Genomic DNA, 26718 nt, shown 5'->3' with positions numbered 1-26718 from the left:
AAGGGCAAAGTTCAAACTCATATGTTAATGGAATATCACACTTGTTATGAGAAAAGCAATAGTTTTAACAGACATGCCTTCCCCCAGATGCCTGCTTAAAATCATTGGCTAGACTGGATGAGAATGTAAGGAATTGTGGGGAAGTGTTTATTTATTTATTTATGTTTGAGATAGAGTCTGACTGTGTCTCCCAGGCTGGAGTGCAGTGGCACGATCTCAGCTCTCTGCCTCCCAGGTTCAAGCAATTCTCCCGCCTCAGCCTCCTGAGTAGCTGGGATCACAGGCACGCACCACCATGCCCAGCTAATTTTTGTATTTTTAGTAGAGACGTGGTTTCACTACGTTGGCCAGGCTTGTCTTGAACTCCTGACCTCAGGTGACTCACCCACCTCACCCTGCCAAAGTGCTGGGATTACAGGAGTGAGCCACCATGCTCGGCTTGTTTATTTTTAATGAGACATTTGCTACTGCAAAAGTTGTTTCAGTTAGGAAGAATGGAGGAATGGACACTGCATAGCTGACTACAGTGCTGTTGAAGAGGCAATTATAAAGGAAGAGACACCTATTTAGAAGTGTCTTAGTCTTCTCAGGCTGCCATAACAGTATACCACTGACAAAGTGGCTTAAACAGCAGACATTTGTTTCTCACAATTTTGGAGGCTGGAAATCCAAGATCAGGGTGGCAGCATGGTCAGGATCTGGTGGGGGCTCTCTTCCTGGTTATCAGACGGCTGCCTTCTCATTGGTGCTCACTTGGCTTTTCCTCAGTGCATGCATGCAGAGAGAGATCATCTCTGGCATCTCTTCCTTTTCTTGTAATGACGTTATTGGATTATTGCTCATCCTTATGACCTCCTTTAACCTTAATTACTTCCTTAAAAACCTCATCCCAACTGGGCAGGGTGGCACATGCCTGTAATCCCAGTACTTTGGGAGGCCGAGGCAGGCAGATCACCAGGTCAGGAGATCGAGACCATCCTGGTTAACTTGGTAAAACCCCATCTCTACTAAAAATACAAAAAAAAAAAAAATTAGCTGGGCATGGTGGCGGGCGCCTGTAGTCCCAGCTACTCGGGAGTTTGAGGCAGGAGAATGGCATGAACCCGGGAGGCAGAGCTTGCAGTGAGCTGATATAGCACCACTGCAGTCCGGCCTGGGCGGAATAGCGAGACTCTGTCTCAAAAAAAAAACAAACAAAAAACTCATCTCCAAATAGTCACATTGAGAGTTAGAGAGCTCCAACATAGGAATTTTATGGGGACACAGCAGTCAGTCCATAACAACAAGTGATTAAAAATTGTCTGTTATAGAAGGAAAGATGATCTGAACCAGGCTACTGGCTGGAGTAAAGAAAAGGAAAATTGAGGGTGGGATACTTGAGCGGTAATTCGTTACCACCTGTTGAGTAGTTAGTATGTGCTAGATGTTCTTCTGTGCTTTAATTCTCACAATAACCTCATGTTATTGTTGTTATTAAACTGAAGAGAAAACAGAAGCTCAGGAAGGTTAAGAAACTTTCCTGAAATCACACTCTTGGTCATGGCCAGAGCAAAGACAATATCCCTGTGAGAGAAGAGGAAGAGAGAAATTCTGCAAATAACCTCAGATTTTGAATCAAGGAATTTGAAGGTACCTTTAGCAGAGGTATAGATCCCAAGATCTGCGAGAAACAATGAGTTAAATTGTGGAGAAAATGACTTTTGGGGAAGGCTGACAGAACGGAGGAAGTAACCCAATCAAGAGGTGGAAATATAGCTCTTGCACTTGAGATCTAGAGCAAGTTAAATGTTGGAGGTACCAACACATGGAGAATAGTTGAGCTCTGGGAATGAGTGGGATTTCCAAGCCCAAGTAGAAATGAACAGTGGAAGAAGAAGGCTGAAGAGGGAAGCTAGGGCACTGGGTGCTTTCAAAAAGCAGCACAGTCTCTCCCTGGTCACAATAAGGACATCTGGACAATCTTCCTGGTCACAGAAGGGACATCTGGACACTCAATGCTGTGTCAACCCCAATGCCCATGGTATCAGCAGTATCTGATACCACTCCATCAGGTGACCCATTCACCTTTCTTGGGTTTGTCACCTATGGAATGGGATAAATAGCACACACCTGCCATCTCAGGGATGAGCCATGAGCATTAACAAGGCAATGCTTGTAAAATACTTTGAAGATGAGAAGTGTTGTGCACACGCTGTTTTATTGTCATGTCTTACATTTGATCATATTCTTCCTAAAACATCTCTACAGAAATTGATGCACCTTTTGTGGGTTCAGTGGCTTATTTCTGTGGTAGATTTTATATCTCAATAAAAAACACAATATAATATTTTAAATAGTTTGAGATGCTTTTCTTAGACATCAAAGACATAATTTCTAAAACCTCTAAACTGGCTTCTGTTGATTTCTCTTACAACATGTTAATGTCAACAGCCCAAGTTAAGAATGTAAAGAAGGAAGGAGCAATAGCAGCCCATTTAAAAATCTTCTATATAGGCCAGAGAAACCACCCCTAACTCAGGGAAGCTATACGTTAACTCTCAGAGCTGCTTGGACCAACTGAAGGCACAAGATGCCTGGCTTTTCACACTACTGCATGAGATATTCCCTGATTCAAGGCATTCAGTCCATGTTTTCTGGGGTCCTTGGCTCTTCAGTTTTTCTTAAACTATGAAGACTTTCTTCCTCATTCCAGAATCAGAGGTGTAGCTGAAAAGCAGGTAACTACCCATTGTAAAAGGGCATAGATCCAAGATCTTTACACATATATGCCAAAATTATTCATTTTTCTGAATATAGTTTAACAATCTAAATATGTACATGGCAACTTTTGTTTCCCAAATGCACATTAATTCTTGCCTTTCTTTCAAAAGGTGCCAGTAAAAAGAAGGGAAAGCTAAATGAATGAGCTCCTTTATGATGAAGAAGATGGGAGGGGTATGAAAACATTTGCAAACTGTTCCCAGATTCTCACATTCCCAGGGGCAAGAATCAGTGAAACTTTGGATCAGACAGTCCCATGCAGGCCGCCCAATTCTGAACACTAACCAGAGCCCAACCCATATCTCAAACCTTTCCCTCATGTTCTGCCTATTATTCTTTTCGTGACACTATCAATTCATGTTCTTCATGTTCCCGACATTAGAAAATTTGTCAAAAGACAGAAGTACTAGGGTCAACAAGAAGGCATTAATAGAAATATCAATCATAAAGTCATGTTCTCTGAACACTGATCTGGCTTCAGGTGAAGATAGAATGTCATCTGGGAGGACTTATTCCTAGGCTGAATTATTTTAAGACAATACTGATTAGGCATCACCTTCTCTGTCACCAAAGACTGGTTCCATTTAAATTGGAAAATGTAGAATGCATAATGTCAGATGTCTGAATGACATAGAATCAAGAAGGAAAGACACTGCGGTAAGTGACTGAATGGGGATTCCAAAATATCTCAGTTGTCCATGATGAAGAGCTGAAAACAGTGAAATGAAATCTACTAGGGATAACTAGGTAAGTCTGCATTGAGATTCAGAAAATCATCCAGCTATAAAATGGAAAGACCTATATAAATTGAACTTCCCTTATGAAAAGGGATCTTGTTGACTTCAAACTCAGTTCAGGTCAGCATGACTGGGTTGATAAAAAGCTAATGCATACACAGATTACATTACAAGTTGTGTAGTGTTCATAACAGGAGATGTAATCATAGAATTCATTCCCTGAAGTTGTTATCAGCACTCATCACTGAGTAAAGTGAACAGATGTCATACATAAGGAGTGATAGAGATTATAGGATCAGTAAGTTCTCAGACTAAAGAGTAGGGTCATACTTAGCTTCAACGAATGGTGCTGTTGCAGGAATTCAGGATTTGTTTTTTTTTTTTTTTCTTTTTTTTTTTATTATACTTTAAGTTTTAGGGTACATGTGCACATTGTGCAGGTTAGTTACATATGTATACATGTGCCATGCTGGTGCGCTGCACCCACTAACTCGTCATCTAGCATTAGGTATATCTCCCAATGCTATCCCTCCCCCCTCCCCCCTCCCCACCACAGCCCCCAGAGTATGATATTCCCTTTCCTGTGTCCATGTGATCTCATTGTTCAATTCCCACCTATGAGTGAGAATATGCGGTGTTTGGTTTTTTGTTCTTGCGATAGTTTACTGAGAATGATGGTTTCCAATTTCATCCATGTCCCGACAAAGGATATGAACTCATCATTTTTTATGGCTGTATAGTATTCCATGGTGTATATGTGCCACATTTTCTTAATCCAGTCTATCATTGTTGGACATTTGGGTTGGTTCCAAGTCTTTGCTATTGTGAATAATGCCGCAATAAACATATGTGTGCATGTGTCTTTATAGCAGCATGATTTATAGTCATTTGGGTATATACCCAGTAATGGGATGGCTGGGTCAAATGGTATTTCTAGTTCTAGATCCCTGAGGAATCGCCACACTGACTTCCACAATGGTTGAACTAGTTTACAGTCCCACCAACAGTGTAAAAGTGTTCCTATTTCTCCACATCCTCTCCAGCACCTGTTGTTTCCTGACTTTTTAATGATTGCCATTCTAACTGGTGTGAGATGATATCTCATAGTGGTTTTGATTTGCATTTCTCTGATGGCCAGTGATGATGAGCATTTTTTCATGTGTTTTTTGGCTGCATAAATGTCTTCTTTTGAGAAGTGCCTGTTCATGTCCTTCGCCCACTTTTTGATGGGGTTGTTTGTTTTTTTCTTGTAAATTTGTTTGAGTTCACTGTAGATTCTGGATATTAGCCCTTTGTCAGATGAGTAGGTTGCGAAAATTTTCACTCTGATGGTAGTTTCTTTAGCTGTGCGGAATTCAGGATTTGTATTTCAGATCTTCACTTTTTTTCCAAGAGATTTTGGAAATATAAATTTCAATATAAAAAATATCTGATTTTCTAAAAACCCTAATTTTGTTTAAAAGGCCATATCTAGCCGTGGGCCTCCCATTTTTACCTCTGTGTTAGGTATATTGTCTGGATCTTAGGAGAGAGATGTGGGTTATAGATAGATTTGGGGGCTTATGAGTCATAAAATTCCTGTGTTGGAGCTCTCTCTCAATGTGACCTATTAAAAGGTCATCTTACAGGTGGTGGTTGAATCAAGGGTAGTAAATAAAATCATCAGGGAATATATAGAGACTAGGAAGGTGGAGCTTTAGTCCTGCTTTATTTGGGGCTAACTGTATAGATTTTTAAAACTGATTTTATTTAAAGGCTTTTTAGCTATACTTCTTTGCATTATAATTTTAGTTATTGCTCTAAGGACTACTATAAACATTCTTACATTTTCACAGTCTGCTTAGAATTAATAGTGTGCCACTTCATGTATGATATACAAATGTCATAATTAATTAAATCTGTTTACTGATTCCGTCATCCTTCCTGCTATAGTTGTCATATGTGTCATTATCTACATGCTTCATAAATCATAATACAAAGTTTTTTTTTAATTTAAGCAGTCTTTTGCCCACATATTTACCATTTCTGGTGTAAATGAGTTGAATTTATTTTGAAGATTCCATTTGCATCTAGTACAAATTCCTGTCAGTCTGAAAAACTTACTTTAGTGTATATTGCAGTGTGGACATACTGCCAATAAATTATCTTAGTTTGTATTTATTTGCAAATTTCTTTATTTTACCTTGAAGATTATTTCCATCTTTCTTGAAGGTTATTTTCACTGGATATAAAAGGATAACTTGAAAGTTTTTGCTTTCTTTTATCACATTAATGACATTGATCCACTGTAGTCTAGCTTTCATAGTTACTGATAAGAAGTTAGCAATTGTTTGTATTGTTTTTATTCTATACCTATTATATGATGTGTTACATTGTTTCTGGCTGCTTTAAGAATTTTTTGTTATCTGGTTTTCTTTCTTTCTTTTTTGAGACAGGGTCTCACTCTGTCACCCAGGCTGGAATGTGATACCACAGTCATGGTAACTGCAGCCTCAACCTCCCAGACTCAAGTGGTCCTCCTGCCACAGCCTCTTGAGTAGCTGGGACTACAGGCATGCGCCACCACACTTGGCTAATTTTTTTAGAGACATGGCTTTGCCATGTTGCCCAGGCTGGCCTTGAACTCCTAGGCTCAAGCAATCTGCCTGCCTCAGTCTCCCACAGTGCTGGGATTACAGGTGTGGACCACCACACCCAGCCATCTGGTTTACTTTCAATAATCATAATGGCTCTTACTATGGTTTTCTTTGATTGAATTTTCCAACCTTTATGTTTTTCACCAAATGTGAAGAATTTTAGGCATTGCTACTTCAAAAAAATTTTCCCTGTTTTCCTTTTGAAATCTTTTCACAAGCCAATCCGTTTTTTCTTTCTGTTTTTAAGATTTTATGACTGTATTGATCTATTTTCTACTTCACTGACTTTTTCTTGTGTCATCTCCTAGTTATTAAGCCCATCCAGTTAATTTCTTATTTCAGGCATTGTATTTTTCAGTTCTAGGTTCTCATTTGGTTATTATTTATGGTTTCTATTTTTTTACTGAGACTTAGCATTTTTATTTATGAAATACATATTTCTCTTATTTTAGATCATGTTTAAAATATCTGCTTTAAAATCCTTGTCTGCTAATATCTGGGTTATTTCAGGATCGGATTTTATTAAGTCTTTTCTCTTGGTTTTGTGTTATATTTTCTTTATTCTTCGTATATCTAGTAAACTTGCTTTGTATATCTAGTAATCCTGGACATGGCGAGTAATACGTTTTGGAGACCCTGAATTCAGAAAATTCAACCAAATCACAAAGGGTGTTGATTATTTTGTTTTAAGCAGACAGTTAACTTGATTAGAACTGAAATCCAAAATTTTTCATTCTTGTGGTGGGCAGCAGCTGAAATCTGCGTTCTGTTCTTTTAGCCTAGGCAGCACTGCTTAGAGTCTACCCTGTGCATGCACAGTTCAAGGTACATCAGAGATTTGGGCAGAATTTATACATGAAATTTTGGATATCATTCTCTGGCTATCTTCTGTCTGGTTTGGTCTCCTAAAATTGTTTTTCTGGTTCTTCAAGCTTGTAAGACTGTTGCTTTTGATCCAAGTTTTCATTTCCTAGTGTAGCCCTAACTTGGACCTGCTCTCTGGCTAAAGCCTGTAAAAAGCAGAAAACTTATCATTGTTATGTTCTTCTCCTGAGCATTGATTGCCTCTCTGTCTTTGCCTGCCTTTGGTCTCTCTCCAGAGTATTCAGTCATTGGTTTTGAATAATTTGTACAGAGTTCACAGTTGTTACCTGTGATACAGTTTGTCTGACAGGAGCTATTCTGGTATTACCAGAAGCAGAAATTCCAGGCAAGTCGGGTGGGGAGATAGGAGCAACCCCTCAATTCAGGGCCAGTAGGCACATCAATTACAACTGGGTTAACCATTTACAGTGATCCACCTGGGCTAGGATTCCTCCTAGTTAAAGCTCAGATTACCAGATACAGGCCAGCCTGTGTGTAATAATCCTTTCAACTCAACTGATAGGCCACAAGCAACCAGCTTCCTAACTGAGGCCCCTACCTCCCAAGTTGATCACCCAAAATTTGTTCTCTATACTGCCATGGAAGTGATCTACGTAAAAACAGACCATACCATATCCCCTACCTAAGAATCTTTCCATGGCTCCTGACTTATCTTCAGAAGAAAACCCAAACTTCTTAACAGGGCTTAAAAGATCATATGGGACTTGAAACCCAAATATTCTGCCTCCTTTTTTGTCATTTTCTCACCCCTTTCTCACCCCCACTCCCAGTAAGCATATTGTGCTGTAAGGACAATCAGATCTTGCTGATTCATAAAAGTCACCTGCATTTTTACACTTCCACATAATTGGAAATAAACTCATCTTGCCTTACATTATTTTTCTTTTTAGTTCTTGTCTCTATTTGACATTATAATACAGAACTATATTTCATTTATTTTTCATTTATCTATTTACTTACTTTTTCATTCATTAATTTGATTTTACTCTGTGCCTTCCCTGTGGGAATATAGGCATCATGAATTAGGAACTTGGTTTTGTTCAAAATGATATCCCGAGTATTCAAAATGATATCCCCATTATTCACAATACTACCTGGCACATAATAGACACTTCAATAAATACTTCTTGAATAAATATTGCACTTACTGGTTGAAATTCCCTCTCACTTTTTGCCCAAGGCAGCCTGCTAAAGGCATACTCAGAACCAGCTCAACTGTTTTCTTTGGGAATTCCTCTCAGCATCCTCTCACCTCCATAGAATGAATTATCATCGTCATTCATTTTCCCATAGAATCTGTTTACCTTATTTATCATTTTTGTTTCACTGCCTGTTTCTGCATTGATCACCACACCATGGTATTAAAGCAAGACTGCTCATGAATCAACTTGTAATTTCGACCATGGTATGTATTCCCCACGCAATTCTTACTTCCCTTCAGAGAGGATTCCCTTTCTGACTTGTCTCTCCATTTGGAGAAAAACCGTTTTGTTCCATCAAGCCTGTAGATAAGGTCTAAGGCAGACTTGATTATACCAAAATCTGGATACATTGCACTCACAACTAAGTGTGATTTTGGTGACTTGGGAAAACCGATGATAGTTTATTAATTATTCAAGCAGCCTTAGATATGAATTGGAAAATTATGCTGAAAACTAGTTGGTTTTAGTGCCCCAAATCAAGGCATTTCCTTTGGATCCATTGTTTTCTAATATTTGCAAGCTTTTCAGGATTAAAACCTTGAGATTATCTTTTGTATTATATTTGTGGTCCAATCTCATTTGATGACTTTAAGAGTAACTAAGTCTACTCACATATTCCATAGGAAGCATTATCCAAGCACCGGAGACCATGCTCTCTTCAACTTCAAACTGCAGTCAAGTGGAGTAAATAATGCAGAGAGCTAAATTAACTCAAAGCACCAATGATCATGGAATAACATTCCTATGTTTACTGTTCAAGAAAAATCTTTACAAATGCTGAAATGCTGTTAGAAAATCTATAGTTATATTATTATCATCATAAAACTAAGAATTAACCTATCTTTATTCTCCTCTGAAATCTCCTTTCAAGAAATATATAAAAACAGCAGGTAGAAGATACCTTCAAAATGGAAGAAGCCTTATGCTATTTCATCTATTTGTCTTTGTTTGGGTTAAACTCCAGAAACCCGGCTTGGTGTTTGTTCACTGTCCACACAATAGTAAATGATCCCAGGAGAATAAGTACATGATCACTTCCTCAGTGTCTCTGGCAATATAAGAGTTTAAAAACATGTGTACATGTGCCTGTGCATACAACAATACACATATAAATCACGGATTTTTGCTGAAATGAAATACTGAGGCCATGTGAGCGTTTTTCAGTCTTCAACTTAGACACTTGGGCTGCATGCCCAGCTATGACACATCGTCCATGTTTATGAAGTCAATTTCATTTCAGTTGTTAGTATCAGTTACCATCATTCTGGATTTAAAGCCACCAGCCCAGAGCCTTTCTCTGAGCTCTCACAGATTCTAGTAGCTGTAGCAGGCATGTGACACTTCTGTGCACACTGTCTCATCTTGTTCCTGGGCCATCTGTTTGAACAAGGCCTTTTCTCTTCATTTTATTATAAATTCTTGAATCCAGGAAGCATGTCTGATATTTCTCAGAATCCTTTTTAATGTCTACCCCAGAAGTCTGTTCTAACAAGTACTCCAAAAATGTTGATTGATTCTAAATGGATTCTCAATATTATGAACAATATTTTTAGAATAAAAGAAATATTCACTTTTGTGTTTGGAAAATTCAGTGGATATGTTAAAAACAAAATATGGAAATGGGGTGAGCTCTTAAGGACTGTGAATTTCCACAGCAGCATATAATTTCAATAGAAGATCCCAATCCAACTTCATGAGGAATATATTAAGAGACAAAATAGAGAAACTATGACAAACTGGGTTTAGTATTTCCACCTCATCAACAATTATTTCTACCACAATCAATGAGAAAAAAACAAAGTTGTCAATCTTGATTGAGAGTGAGCATGTGTGTTTTCTCTCCTCTCTTCTGCCTCCCCCTTTTTCTCTTCTGAAACTGAGTCAGACGAGGCCGCATTTCCAGTTAGAAGTCGACATCAGAGCCAAGCAGCTGTTCAGAAATGTCCAAATAGACAGCAAGTGGCACTGATGGAGTTAACGGCAGTGACTCACTTGGGGCATTCACAGCAGGTCAGCTGAAACTCTCCCTTGCTGTATAGAGAATTTAGTCCTGCTGGGCATGCGCCCAAGACTGTGAGCTGAGGTTGATAACAGCAGAGTGCCTCTTAGTTGCCACTGGTTGCTTTGCCGTTCTCAGTTTTCACAGTTTTTTTAAAGGTGGATTTTTGTCTAACGCAATCATGAACGGTGATGGGAAGAACAGGCTGAGCAGCTGTTGACTGAAATAACAGAGGGGAGGACGGGTATCTGGAAATGCTGAACACAAGTTGTCCTGCAAGCTTTGATGATGACGTTCGCATAGAAAATTATTGGTCAGAACCAGGAAGTGGAGCAGGCTTCATGCCAGTAAGGCTAGCTTGGCAAAGGTAAGATTTTTAGGATTTCAGAAAGGTTTCATTCATCTAGGAATCCTTTTCTACAAAATGTTATGGTGTTATAAAGTTACTCAATGGAGCAACAATAAAAACAAATCAAAACCATCCAAAGGAAAAAATACATGAGAAGCAGAGCATACTTATATTTTGTGAGCTTATACAAGTTTCTCAATAACACAGAAGGGAATGTATAAAAATACGATGAAAGGCTGTTGTGAGTTTTTTAATCATAAAATATGATTATTTTAGGAGAAAGAAACATAATTACCTGAACTAACTCAACACTGACACAAGACCTATTTTCCTTTTTTTTTTCTTCAAATTATTTTTTAAACTTTTTAAAGGCAAGTATCTTAGATTTGTTCCTTACAGGTAGACATTTCAACAAACAAGAAATAATATTTCCTGATATGAATAGTCATTAGGGTTCAAGCTTTATTTCCCTAAAATTCTAGCATGAGATCATGGTTTCTGTAGGTAGGAGAGATCTTGTTTCCATTGCATTTATTTGGTAGAAAAACCTGATTTGACGATTTGTGTTTGCTATCATCAAGTTAATTTTGTGATTAGATCCAAAACCTAATTCTGATAGTCAGACCAGGTTGAAAGCCACAATAAAAAAGGAATTCGTTTCCTTTCCCAAGAATAAAATCCTTGCATTAAATAGAGTTTGGTAAATTAAATGGCTATTTTTGACCAGGAGAGTTTGCTAGGTACTTTAGTGCATTAAACCATTTTTTAGATCTGAACCTTTGAAAATATATATTCTAGGTTCGAAAGAGAATGATTGTGCCGTCTGCATTCGTATAGAATGATAGAGCACTGTAGTTGTGGCGGTTTCTCAAGGGCAGAGATTGTGATGGTGTTGCCTGCCACTGTCTACCTCATGGTAGGTGCTTAATGAATGTTGGGTGAACGAATTAATTTTGACCACAGGAAGGCAAGGGCTGACAAGAAGTGTCATCTCTTCTTGGCAGAACAGATTAGTCATTAGGATCAAGTAGAAGAGAGGATGGGATTTAGGGCGATTTAAATCAAGAGTACAGAAGCCATTAGAAGACACTGCTGGGGGAGGAGGGTTTGGGAAAGTGGGAGAGAGTTGTAGGAAAACGTTTGCATTGGCCTGGACTGAGTTCGTTTCTTCTCATGGCGTCAGAGGCCAGCTGAAATTCTACAACTGGGGAAAATGAAGAGGACATCGGGGTATCAATGGGGTATAAAGAGAAAGGAATGAGAATAGCCCCAGTAACAGAAACAAATGGGTTTTGAGAATGTGTCTCTTTGTTTCTGTTGCTCCTGCCCTGTTATTCCCCATCTTGGTGTCTGCCTTCCTCATCTCTCCTCTGTTTTAATCTAAAATCTAAAGCTGCTAAGTAAAAACGACTGGTGAAATGTTAGAAACACTTCCCAAACCCTTCAGCATTCTCACAGGGTGCTTTTTTTCTCTCCCTGATCCTGCTGATCACTTAGGGCCATTCCTGGCTACCACCCTCACCATCTCATGACTACAGTAGTTAAATGGCGCTACCCTTTCCAAGTGAGAAAGAATTTCTGTGTGTGTTTGTCTACCTCTCTAGAGAGAGAAAGAAATGGAACTGATTTTTCTTAAAAGATGAAATAAACTCCTGAAGTTTTTACTTTATAACAATTCTATTTACAGTTTCATTTCTTTTCTTCAAGTATCTTTTTAAATTGTTACCATTGACTTGGGGTTAGGCATTAATATCAAATGACATCTGTTTTCATTCTGTTAAGAAAAAAAAAAATCACACAATAATACTTATCATGATGGAGTAGCCACTGACGAGACGTTTCCAGTATTGTCAAGCTGTTGAGAAATCCAACTTTTATACTAATGGGTAGAGAGGGATCTCTCTCTCCCTACACACACACACGCACACACACACACACACACACACACACACACACACACACACACACACACACACACACACACCGTAAAAAATGACTCCACTGCAGGGGTGGTGATTCATAGGATATCAGTATGGCTATGTTGTTTTTTTTTAAAAAAAGCTAAAATTGGAGTCCTATAGCTCCTTTTGTCTTATTACCTTATTTTCACATAAAATGAGACAGGATTCCCTACATAAAAATCAGCTTGGTATTTGTCACGTCTGTAGCAAGCGTCTGAACTCATTTTTATGAGCAGCCTGCTTCCCCATTGCACCTCCTGTGTTTAGTAATGCAAACAGGCAGAACATTGTGTCATTGTGAGGGTGACACTCCTTACGAAAGGCAGGGAGTACCGAAAGCTAGAACCAGAGTTAATGGGACTTACTAATAAAAGAAAAAAAATGTTTTGCTCCCACTCCCTGATCAGGAGGCCCTGCTAATTTCAAGGTATGAGGTAATTCAGACTCCGTGGCCGGCAGCTCCCTCCAGGCATTTGCCATTTCAAGATTGTCCTGCGTTTGATGTCACATCTTGTGTAAAGTCCACAATCGGAATATTAAGCTATTGATGAAGTGATTTGTGAGATGGTTGAAATTTGCTGAAAGTGTTCCTCTTTCTCATGCAAGAAGCCAGTGGATTCATAACACTTATAAAATGAAAAGAGATCATCGAATCCAATTTCAAGTCATTATTCCCAAACTTGTTCTTAGTCCCAAAGTGTAGCTTTGCAGCTGCATTGTGTATTTTCAAGACCTTAAAATGAGTTTGGAGGGAACAAGTCAAATCCAAGAGATTAAGCCAAGGCTTAAGGTGACATAGGGTGTTGTTTGTGAGTGGATGCAGTATTTTCTACATTTCTGGTATGCACGAAGTCTTTCCAGCTAATGTGGTTAGCTTCAGAATCTAGAGTCCTCACTCATACCAAATACAAGCTTCATCTTTCAACATCGTGCCATTGTACCATGGCAGCATTTAAAATGAGGTTCTGGCTGCCATTGTGAAATGCTCCTACAGGTTTGTCTTATAAGAAAGAGTCAATTTTTTTATGAAGATTATCTGACCTATTGATTTTTTTTTTTTTTTTACCAGGTGGATTTGGAATTAAAATCTGCTAAATGGCTTTCCTTAAAGCTAGTAAAAATTACCTAAGGTCATACAGCTCAGATATGGAGCTCGCCAGGGTTTGGACACCCACACTGAGAATGCAGTGGTGCAAGACAAACCAATAGGGACAGCTGAGCAGAGGTTCTTGACCCCAAGGGTTGCTTGATCAATGAGAGTCATAAAATTAAGTCCCAATGGGGATTAAGGCTTCAATAACCTAGTTACACTGTCTATGTCTACACCGCTTAAATCAGAGAGGGTAAACTAGCAATTGGTTCCCTGACTTGAATCTCAGCAATGTCATTTACCAGCTGTGTGATTTGGGCAATGATGCTATATTTAGCAGTAAATAAAATGCATCATTTTCTAACTGGATGCCCTAGGACTGTAGTTCTTAAACTGGATGACTAAAGGTATCAAAATCACCAGAGGGACTTATTAAAATAAGGATTTGGGGCCTCTAACCACAGAGTTTCTGATTCACTAGGTCTGAAGTGGGCCCAATAATTTGCATTTTCAGTAATGCTGATGCTGCCGGAGGGATCACACTTTGAGAACCACCAACCTAGGACAAGTGACTCAATCTTTTTATTTTGGAGGGATTTTTTTTCTCTGTAACATGAAAATTATAATAACAGTATCTACCTCACAGACTACTTTTGAGATTAAATACAATAATACAGGAAAAGGTCTTGGGATCCTTTGTGGCATATTGTGTTTAGTAAGCAGTAGTCATTGTCATTGATAATAGCAATGATTGAAAATTCTGCCTCTCAGACTATTTTATGTATATAGACATAAACTAGCTGTGCATTGGCAAAGCCAGATGCAAAAATACTATTAAATAAAACTATTCATCAGTAATGAATATGTAGGCTTAGGAAAAAAAAATTGTGCCTTTTAGGATCTTTAATAAAAGCACTTTGCTATTGCAAAAATATTTGGGAGTCAGAGTCCCTTTGAGAGCTATGGAAATACAATACGCTTAAGAATGCACTGAATCTTCTTCCTGCAAAAGCCACTCACACATGCATGCCCAGGAGTGTGCACCTGCTGAGTGGCTGCTCTGGACACCCAGGTGAGGGACCACTGATGTAGGTAGGAGCTGCCTACGTCAGAGGGGAGGTGGGCCATGCTAGCAGCATGCAGCTAAGCCTTCTCTGCACTATCCTTTATTATTTAAATTAAGCAAAATGATTTCTATTCTGTCTGATGATTTACCTCCAAGTGGGACAAAATGGAAAAGAGACCTGCTCTGGGGTCAATCACCCTGTGTTCCAGGCCCAGGTCAGGACCATTTAGGCAGCCACTAGGACCTGTAACAAGTTGCTGACCCTCTCCAAGGCTTAGATTCTTCAGGTAAATGCAAGGATCACAGTAGATAATGTCCAATCCACTTCTAGAATGGATGGTGACACTTAGGAGAGAAACACATCTCATGGTCTTAACAGCAGGGCTTTCTTTTTCTCCCATTTCCTGTAATGAGCTTCTCTCACGTCATCGTTCCAACTGCATGCACTTTTCGTATTTAAATTCCAGTGAATTCAGGTTCTATACACTCAGTGTGCTCTCTTTTCCATAGATCCCCTAACGTGTTCATTTCGACACTTTGCCATTCCTACCTGAGCCAGCTGGGGACATCTCATGTTCATTCTCACCTGGATCACCAGCCCATTCTGGTTCACCTCCAGGCCTTGCACATCCTCTTCCTCCAACCTGGGACACTCTTTCCTTCCTGTATTGCCTCCTCTCTAGTGCCCCTCTCCCTCCCTCAGTGCCCTTCTCTGACCTTTCCAGCTTGGCTTCATCTTATCCTCCTGGTTACAGCTAAGATTCGCTTCCTCTGGAAAGCCAGGATTAGGCTGATGTTCCTGACCCTATGCAGCTCCACAGCACTCACCCCCTGTATTACAATTCTATTGATGCATTGACTTTGGAATCTGCATTTGCATCTTAGTTCTGTTACTTACTGACTGTATGGTCTTGAGCAAGTTTTTTCTCTGACCCTAAGTTCTTAAGCCATAGAATGAGGATGGTAAATAGCTGCCTTGCTAGGCTGCTGGAGGATTAAACAAGAAAATGTACAATGCCCCATTCAGTGGTTGTAAATGGTGGCTTCTATCATGACCAATTTATCATCATCATTACCCAGTCTTTATTAAATGTAAGATATCTAAAGTAAACTCTTGGGAAGTCATGGATCACAGGCAAATCATGGTTTAAGCCATGGGCAAATGTTGACCAAAACAAGAGCTCCATATGCTTTATGTCAGCAGTTCTCAGCCCTCTCATGCTTCAGAATCACGTGGAGAGTTCAATCCTGCCCTCTCCTCCAACCCCTATGTGTCAGACTCAACTGGCCAAAGGAAGGTGGAGGCTTTGATGTTCTACAGTTGCTCCCAGAGGAGTTTAAGAAACAGCAAGGTTGAGAACCACTGCCTAAGATAAGGCCCAAGCAGGTAGAACAAAGGCCATTCTTTGGTGAAAGCCTAATTTGCATCTTAGAAAGTGAACCTTTTCCCCTTAATTCAGAAGTGGGCAGTCTTGGTCTGATCAGCCTGCTGTAAAAGAATTCTGGGTAGCTTAGAAACAACACAAGATTATTTCTCACAGTTCTAGAGGCTGGGAAGTTCATGATCAAGGCACTGGCAGATTTGATGTTGGGTGGGGCCTGGTTCCTCATCTTTTCAATGTAACCCCACATTGAAAGGGGTAGAAAGGGGGCAAGAGAGCTTTCTTGGGCAGCTTTTATAAGGGCACTAATTCCATTCATGAGATCTCTTCCTCATGATCTAATGCCCTCCCAAATGCCCCATCTCTTAATACCATCACATTGAAGGTTAGAATTTCAATAGATGAATTTGGGGGCAGGCAGCACAGACATTGTATTAGTCCATTCTCACGCTGCTGATAAAGACATACCCAAGACTGGGTAATTTATAAAGAAAAAGAGGTTTAATGAACTTACAGTTCCACGTAACTGGGGAGGCCTCACAATCGTGATGGAAGGCGAAAGGCACATTTTACATGGTGGCAGACGAGAGAACTTGTGCAGGGAAACTCCCCTTTATAAAATCATCAGATCTTGTGAGACTTATTCACTATCTCGAGAACAGCACAGGAAAGATCCACCCCCATGATTCAATTACCTCCCACTGGGTCCCTCCCACTACACATGAGAATTACAGGAGCTACAATTAAAGATGAGATTTGGGTGGGGACACAGAAAAACCCTATCAGCCATGAACCATGAAGCCTGGTGGCACTTTGAGAGAAGCTGGGATGTGGGAAATGGGAAGGGACTACAATCTTTAAATACACTGTCATACATGTACATAACTGTGGCCTCCACCTTATACATTATGGAGAAGGTGAACTTCGTCTGAAAGTTTTTAATGGCAAGAATTTCCAAGTGGCCATGTTAGCCATGGAAGTGTGCCAATATGAGGCCGATTATGCCTCTGGAGAGAAATCAGCTATGAATTCTATGCTCACATAGCCAAGTGATTTGACTGACTAGGAAAAGTCAGTTTGCAGTTTCCATTAAATGTTGAAAATTTTTTACCAGGTACAATGACTTTCTGTTTTGGCATGACTGACGCAGAACTGTTTTTTCTGGACATAGTCACCCAACAGGTTTGGCTACTCCTTAAGCATGGCTCTGGTTCCTAATACTAAAGCTGAGGCTTCAATTAACTGGAGATGTGTCTTCCTGCTGGTTATGGTATCTATCAGCTGCATCAGATTAGTTAAATATATTTTATTTGCCTAGGGCCCAGGACTTGATATTGGAACTTAATCTGTCAAAAGACAGCTCTGATCCACTGTGAATTTAGCAGTAGTATTAAAATATAGAGTTTAGGGTGACATCAGAAGACTGGGATGGTTATCAGATTTATATAAAATAATTCACTGAGTGCCCAGAGCTAACAGGAGGTGATTAATATTTATAAGAAGTCAACCATCATACTCTAATTTGTTACAGCAGCCAAGAGGTAACTAACACACAGAGTAATTATTACCTTCTTAGTGCTATAAAACTTGCTTCTTCTTCATGTTTATTGTACATTGCTGGTCTCTCCTCCCTAAAATGAAAGCTCTGTGAGGCAGATATTTCTGTTCATTTAGTCCCTGATGAATCTCAAGTGCCTGGAACAGTATCTGCATATAATGGGTACTAAAATCTTCATTGGATGAGGGATGAATGAGGTGCCTCCACCTGCCTGCAATCCCCACAAGCCTGTTTTCTCCTAAGTTGCCTATTTTGTTAATCTTATCTCCATCTTTTCATGCTCCTCAAATCTCCCCTCTCTCTTACCTTTTACATCCAGCCAGTGGCCACACCCTGTCCATACTACCTCTTAACTGTCTCTCGATTCTTCTCTCTTCTAATCATCTCAGCCTTGGTTCAGTCACTTATTTCTCTCTTGGACTGCATCAGATCCTTCATAGTTCACTGTGATCTGCACTTTCAGGTCTTATTGCCAGGAACCACATTTTGACTTCTGTTCACCCCCAAGCCTCGTGAGTCTCCATATCATGTGGCTGTGTTTCTGTGAGACAGAGGCAGTGGAGAATCCCTGTGGCCCCACTCTGCCTGTGAGCTGTGTGCACACAGGATGCTGCCCTTAAAGGCTCTGGCATCAAGGGGCTCCTGGTGCTGGTTCTAGCTCCACTGTTTACTCAGCTAGCAAGTGAGTACCATCAGCTCTCTGAGGGCTGTTTTTTAAAAGAGATGTGAGCATCCACAGATTTGGGTTTATGAGAGGGATCCTGGAAGCAATTACCCCATGGATACCAAGGGATGGCTATACGATGATGTTATCTAGATTAGAGGTTTGCTGTGAGGTTAAAATGAATGAATATATGTTGTGGTCAATTGATAACTAAAATGTTCCCGATTCTCTGCGCTTCCCGTGTCCCAGACCCTTTACATTGTGACTTCTTGTCTTTTTCCATCAAAAGGTAGAGCCTACTTTTCCTTGAATCTTTCCCCTTTGATTCCTATTGAATTCCCTGTGTCTTGCATTGCCCAGTAGAACGCAGTAGAAGTAATGCCTGGCCAGTTTGCAATACAAGTCATGTCCGGCCAGTTTGCAGTAGAAGTCATGCCTGGCCAGTTGGCTGCTTCCTGAGGGAAGCCTGCCAGTCTGTGTGAGAAGCCTGGGCTAGCATGCTGGAGGATGAGTGCATGTGAGTGTGACTGAGGCAGCACAACCCATAGCCAGCCAACCCCCAGACATGTGAGGGAGTCCAGGCTCAATTAGCAGAGCTGCCCACCTGAATTGAAATGGACCACAGGTACACAATTGAGCCTAGCCTCTTCCAGGGAATCCATCCGATATCCTCCACTCTAATGAGTATCAATCAGTTCTTATTGTTTCAAGCCATTAAGTTTTGGATTGTTTTGCAACCAGAGGTAACATACGTAGGGAGATTGTAAATGTTAGCTATTATTATTAATATAAGCTAAGATAAAATGTTGCCGAATCAGCACGCACTTTCCATCCCGTTCAAAGGAGACTATCACTTTGATGTTTGCATGGCACCCTGTGCATGATGCCCTCTCTCTCATCTCTATTGTTTTACTGATCACCTTGCCATTGATATTATTTGTTTGTGAGGCTGTATGTTGTAATAGTCAGTGCCACAGGATCTGGAGCCAGGCTGCGTGGGATTATATTCTGACTCCACCATTTATTAGCAAATGACCTTGGCAAGTTTTCATCTATCTGTGTTTTCAGTTTTCTCATCTGTAAGACAGGGATAGCGATAATATTACCTACTTCCTGGAATCATTGCAAGAATTGATTAAATTAATGCCTAAGAAATGCCAGGTATATTCATTTAGCCCACTGAATAAGGAAGATGAAGGAGAAGAAAGGAAGAGGAATTTGTCTTGTCCCCTACAGAAAGCTGACTTCACAGGAGAGGGCTTCTTTTCATCCCTGTATTCTTAGGTTTGACATAGTGTCTATCACCTGGTAGGTTTTGAAAAAGACAGCAAATATTTTATGTTTTTGGATGAATGATGATATACATTCCAGTCAGGTCCAATTTGTCAATAAAGATGTGAGCTTTTTATTATTATTATTATTACAGTTAGAGAAAACTCACTAAAGAATGGTTACTATCTTGCTAGACATTCTGTATATTTGCTATACATAATAGATTTTTATTGCTGTTGTAAAAAATTATCACAATATTATTAGCTTAAAACAACTCAAATTTATTATTTTTCGTTCTGGAATTAGAAGTCCAACACAAGTCTCACTGGACTGAAACCAAGGTGTCAGCAGGACTGCTCCTTCCTGGAGGCTCTAGGGTTACATCTGGCGACTTACCTATTCCAGGTTCTACAAGCTGCCCTCATTCCTTGAGTCACGATCCCCCTTCTCCATCTTCAGCCAGCAACGTCTCGCCTCTCTGACTTTTCTTTCAGGCACATCTTCTTCTCATCACAGTGGGAAAGGTTCTCCCTTTTTAAGGGAGAACTCTGTAATACATGGAAACACTCAGATATGTTACCTACCGTATCCCTAAGATACAACTAGGCCCACCTGGATGATCTAGGATCCTCTCCTCATCTTACAGTTCTTCACTTTATCACCTATGCAAAGTCCCTTTTGCCATGCAAGGCAATATATTCATATATTTACACGTTCTGAGGATTAGGATGTGGAAATCTTTGAGGGGCAATGTATTATTCTGCTTACCACAGGAGATAATCATATTGGTCAGAGTCTCCAAGGGCAACTCTAGAATCACCAGTGAAGCAAGTGAATTAAGTTCTGAAGACTGTTCAACTACCTTGGGGCATTGTTTACATCCTTGCAGCATAAATGCAGCCCCTGGAATTGTGCAGTCAGCAGAGTTGCCAGAAATAGAAAGAGTAATTCAGAGAGGACTTCTCCAACCTTCCAAGCTTCAATTTGTAGTTCTCAAAATCAGCTTTTTCCTTTTTCTTTTCTTTTTTTGTAACTCCAATTAGAATTAAAAGCTCCATTTAGCAAGTCATTCTAAGTCCTGCCTTGCTGGCAGGGAAGATGTTTAATCAGGTGCAGTCGCGAGTACCGGATCTCCATGCTCCAAGAATATTCTTTAGGATTTTCATATTTAATTGAATTTCCATTTAAAAGCATTTCGAACACTTAAAACTCTGTAATAAATGGGAACACTCAGATATGTTACCTACTGAATTTTGCTACACTTGTTATGATTTTATTCTGTGATATTCATTGGTTTGGAACTGACCCCAGACTCAGACTGAAGTATTTCCCCTCATCTTGGTTTAATGATAAAGGGCCTTGACATTTCAAGGCTGATTTTTTTAAAATGATGAAAAAAATTATCTAAATATGGCTATCTCTGCAGTGACTCAAGAATTGTTTTTTATATTGTGCAACTAAAAAACGTTACCATAAAATGAAATAAATAATAATATTAGCAAGCACACATGAGCTACTTATTACATGCCAGGTACTGTCAAAATGTTGCAAATATTTTCCTCAAGTACTAATATCATTTTGTGTAAACTTCACAGTCATCCTATAAGGAAGGTGCCATTTTCCAGATCAGGCAACTGAGGTATGAGGAGGTTAAGTGGTTCCCTGAGGTCAAATTGCTGATAAATGGCAAAGACCATGAAGTTCCACTCTGTGCCTTGAACCACAACGCTGCCAAGGTTTAGTTACAATTCTGATCCCGGGATATCATATCAGCCTGTACCGCTCTCACAAAGTGACCTTGTGATAAGTAAATATTATTGTTTAGGACTGGAGGAAGGTCAGAAAGTATGCTTGTTTACTCTGCCTCATTCAGTGAGAGGCAAGAACAGAAGTCAGACCTATGGAGATGAAAATGTAGCTTCATTCTTTACTGATGGACAAAAGCGAGATTGGAAGAGGCGGTGGAGGCTTAGATAACAATAATGGTTTCTTAATAACCCCAGAAATAGAATTACCTACTCATCAGAGAAGGCACGGGCAGCCAGGGGCAGGTCTTCCCTGTTGGACTCAGCTGATGAGAAATTAGAGCCTGAAGAATAAAGAAAGGATGAGGCCAGCCATGCCCATTCTCCAACTCTCCCAACTGATCTGGAAGCAGTGAGAAGAGACACTCAGAGCAGAGCCCAAGGGACATCTGGACATCTGTCCATGTTGAAACAAGTGGAGGGGGAAGAAGAGTCCTCCAAGCAACAATAAACTGGAACTTATTAAATACAGTGTGGTCATAAAACACCACATAGGTCTAGTAGATATCAGAGTTCTAGTATATAATATACTTCATCAGCATATGATCTATGGATAGCGTATTCTTACCATCTGCTTAGATCTGGTGTATATCAAAGTTCTAGTAACATTTTTGTTTGAAAGAAAGGAACATGGTTTCATTGCCAAACATGTTTCTTAGCCATTCCTCTGAAAAGATGCAAATAAGTTATCCTTTTTCAACATCCCTTTTCAAAATGTTCAACTTGTTGCCATTTCCAAAGGATCACTTAGAAATTTTGAGACAGGCTTGTTCTGTTCATGAAATGTAACTACACTGGTTGATTTAAGGCACACTGTCTAAAGTTTTTCTACCTGTGTGCTTCCAGCCCATAGTATTTTATCTCTGTTCCAGGGCCAAGCAGTAACTGATAAATATTTATGTTCTCAATAAATATTGGAATTACAAATGACTGATGAGGAGGCTTGCCTTGTGCTGGAAAATTACGTAAGACAAAGACTGTGTTTTCCCACTCTTTGAGACTGAGCGACCAGTAGTGGTTGTGAAACTCAGCGGCCTACTAGAGTCACTCAGGCTGCTTTTTAATTAGTGAGGAAGTCTGGGGCCCAGCCCAGACTCACCTCATCCAAATCCCTGGAGGTAGGACCTATGCATCCTTTATTTTACATGCTCCTAAAAAATCACAGGAAATGAAGTAAATAAGGACAGAAGATATTAAGGAAAAATTGTTTTATAAAAAAGTTTCTATATTAAAAAGAAAAATCATCAAAATTAAAACAGTCTAAAGCAGTTATCAAAAAGCCTCTGTGCTCTTGAGGCAACAAAAGGAAACAAAAGTTACACCCCAGGGGCTGTGCCAGAGACAGAGCCTCCTGGGTTGGTCCAGACTTGTCAGTTCCTGAGAAGGTCCAAGCTTGGGTTGTTTGCCTGCTGGAAGAGGACCCCTGTCAAGTGCAAGTCAGAAAAGGGCATCTGCGGCTGATTCCCCTGCCAGGCCACGCATTGGTGAAGCCCTATGTGAGCCAGTCATCCATGTTCCTCTCTAAAACGCCTGTCACACACAAGCATCTATCAACAGTTATTGGATACACAGTTTTGTCCGAGGAACGGTGTGAACAAACAGCAACCTCTGTCAGTCACATGTACATCATGAAGAGAGGATTCCAGAGTGCAAGATGCTGAGCAGCAGGGATTCCAAGGTGCGGTCCTGCTTCTTCCCTTCCAGAACTCAATATAGTAAATGATTCTATCGAACTGGAGGGAAAAAAGATATGGGCTTGAGAAGAGACTACTTACAAAGCATGTAGTGAATTGCTCATATGACATCAAGAGAGAAAGGGATGTTTTATTAATGAAAATTTTCCATCACTACCGTGTATAAATTACCAATTAGCAGAAAATTAGAATACAATGCAATTATTTGATGGGCATTATTTAATTTTTTGATGAGTCAAAAGGTACATGTGCTTCTAAGCCAACAGTAAAGCAGTCGTCAATGTTGCAGCAGTGAATTTCTGACAAGCTTATTTGTTATTTAGCAGATCAATCTAATTAATTAATCTATTAAGCTAATTAATAGACTGGCAGAGTACACTTTATCAGCATATGATCTGTAGTTTGCATATTCTCACCATATATTATTGAATATATTGCATAAAATATTTGAAACCAATACATCCACTGATAAAGCAAGCCCTACCTGCAGTAAAGTATGATAGGGTAAGGAATGATCCTCAAATGAACCGAGCAAATACTGGGAGGAGATGGAGAAGGAAGAGGGAAGTTTACAGATTCACAGGGGAACATTCTCCTGATACTGATCTTATTTTCTATGTCCCAAATGCCAGTCTTTTAATGACTCACTCGTCCCCTGAGCAAACCAAGAACAAGTTTTTTGGGTTAGATGATTGGCACATTGGGGACACCAGGTGAGCCTGCTGACAATATGTAGAAAGACAGAAAGTGTCCTCAGATTTGGGGGACATTATTTGTTACTCACATGAATGTAAAGGTTTGACACATCTTCCCCCATTCCAAAGTAAAACAGCCAAAACCTTTTGTATCAATGGGGTGGAAATACACCCTGAGTCAGATAATCATGGTGTGTTGTTGTAACAAGTAGCACACCCAGGCTAAACCTGGTAAGATGGGGGTTACCCACAGGTTTTCGCCTGATCTGGGAACTAGAATTGATATTCCTCAAACTGGAAATAACTTTACTGTTTTTTCAGGGAGTAAAAATGATAGTATGACTTATAAAATCCCAAATGATATATAAATATATAGAGAAAAAAATTTCCTGACACATTGCTACTTAGAGATGAGTGCTGTTTAAAATGTGGTAAATATCTGTGCAGACGCTTCTCTGCACATCTATAATTTTATATAAGTGGACTCATTCGTTTATTAACTCACTCTGTTACTTTAAAATATTATGGTTATGTTTCTATGTCAATGTGTACATGTTTTTGCCATAATTTTTTATAACTTCCTAGGATTTCATTTTCTGGCTATACCAAACTTTTAACTATTCCTCAAATAATAAGTTTAACACTTATTGTCAATTTCTCAATGTTATTAACAATGTTTCAGTGACCATTCTTATATATATGTTATATCTTTGTGATGTATCAGCTTTTGACTTTAGTATCAATTCTTACAAGTGGAATTGCTGGGCCAAGGCCATATACATTTTTAAGGCTTTGGTTCCTATTGTCACTTGCCCTCCTCCAGAAAGGTCATCCCAATTTACTCTTCCACCAGCTGTAATTGACGAACTCGAAAACATTATTTCTAATAATTAGGCAGAGTCCACCTTACTCGGGTACTATCTTAATAAACTGTGAAGCATTGGTTAATGCCAGTCTTTATGAAATAACAAAATGTTTGGTTGAGAATGGCTGAATTTGAACTCTGGGATGAGGTCTGCATGTCCCTCACCATATCTGAGGAGCATAAAGGCCCAGGGGTCAGGTTCCAATGTGTCCTCACTGAGAAGCCGAGCTTCTCTCTATCAGTCTGGCCGAGAGAAGAGCTTCAGGTCACCTTGGACCCCTCTTGTGGTTCCACTTGGTTCTTGCCTTCTCCGTCCTGAGGTACCAGTTCTTGACCCTGGTCCGCATTTCTGGTCCCGTGTGGTTCCCATCTTTGTGTGTGAACCACAGGAGAGCCTCTGTATCCCGCATCTCTGTCTTGCTAGGCTGAACTCTCCTTGCTGATCTTTGGCATCTGCTGTCTTTATGAGACAGGATAACTTGAGAATTTCTAAAGCTGTGTTGATTGAAAAAGATTTGTTGTGAGAAGTTCCATACAGACATAGATCTACCATGTCCTGTAAGTGTCCACCAAGCGTGTAAATTAGGATACCGTTTATGAGACACCCCTCACACCTACATTTTACTCCAGCCATGCATTGCAACCACCATCTTCCCATCTATAACCTCATAGCCTCCTGCCTGAGCTGCACTGGCTAGCTTGTGCTTTCTGGATTTCACTCAATAATGTACCTTTGGATGGAAGTTCCATCCTTCCATTTGCCTCTGTCCAGTCTCCCACTCCTGTTCTTTGGGGATATTTTCCCAAAATAAACTATATGCAAGCCCTTGTCTCAAGCTTTACTTTTTGGTAGAACCAAGGCTAAAATACTGCCCAACATGAAACCTTGCGATAAAAGAAGTGGCTTTCATTAGTAGCAAACACTTTCCTCTGAACTAACTATTTGATGTTAGATGTGCCAAGTAGCTCTTCTTAAAACAAAACGTTAGCATTAACTTGCCATAAAGATGGCAGGTGTTCTAGATCTTAAGGCTCTATTGAGAAAGCCAATGGTAAAATTGAACCAATAGTTATAATTCAATTTTGAGAAAATAGAGGGAGAATAATACATTCAAAAATTATTTCATTGTCCTTATACCAAATAAGTTCCTGTCCTAAAATATTCAATAAAAGCCCTCATCACCTATGCATATATATGGATAATTTTTAAGCAGCTGCCTTGGCTAAATAAATTTGAATCCTTCATGCAAATATTCATTAAATATAAATATCATTTCAGAGAGTAAAATTTTATTAAAATATTTTTGTTTATAGTCTTTTTTAAGACACTTTCTAAGAAACAGATTTTTTTAAAGACAAAGATACACAGTCTTGAATTTAAAAGGCTCCACAATAAACACTCATAATGCAAACGAAAATATTTTCCCCAAATATTTTCCCTGTGCTAGTCTAAAAAAATGCTTTCCACAAACTAAACATAGCCTAAGTTTCTACAATGAATTTTACTAATCCTAATATTGAAAGAATAAGAAAAGAGGTAAGCCAATGTACTCATGACAATCTTTGTTCTGCTCTATGATCAGTTTTTGAAGTCCTAATTCAAACTGGAACTCCAGATAATAGTTATGAACTCCAGATTAATTCCACCCCCCCACCACAGTTTTACTGTCACTTTTTTAATACTTGCGAACTCTAATCCATATTAGATACTTATAAACTCTTTAATCAAAAATCTTTCTAGAAATATCCAGAATAAGCAAATCCATAGAGTCAAAAAGTAGATGAATGGTTACCAGTGGCTGGGAGGGGGGAATGGGTGACTGCTAATGGGTCCACGGTTTTGGGGTGATGAAAGCATTCTGAAATTAAACAGTGGTGATGGTTGCACAACTTTGTAAATATGCTAGAACCACTAAATTGTACATTTTATAATGGTGAATTTATTACATATGACTTATATCTCAATTTTTAAAAGCCTTTAAAAAAAACAAAAAAAAAAAACCTTTCTAGAAGCAGTTGATTTTTTTTCCCCTGGGAAAATATTTATAAGCACTTGTGCTCACCCTTTTTCTTTTGCTTTTTCTGCTAGAGAAAGGAA

This window comes from Pan paniscus, chromosome 22, assembly GCF_029289425.2.
Source record: "Pan paniscus chromosome 22, NHGRI_mPanPan1-v2.0_pri, whole genome shotgun sequence".
Lineage (NCBI taxonomy): Eukaryota > Metazoa > Chordata > Mammalia > Primates > Hominidae > Pan > Pan paniscus.
Note: the sequence above shows the minus strand (reverse complement) of the source record.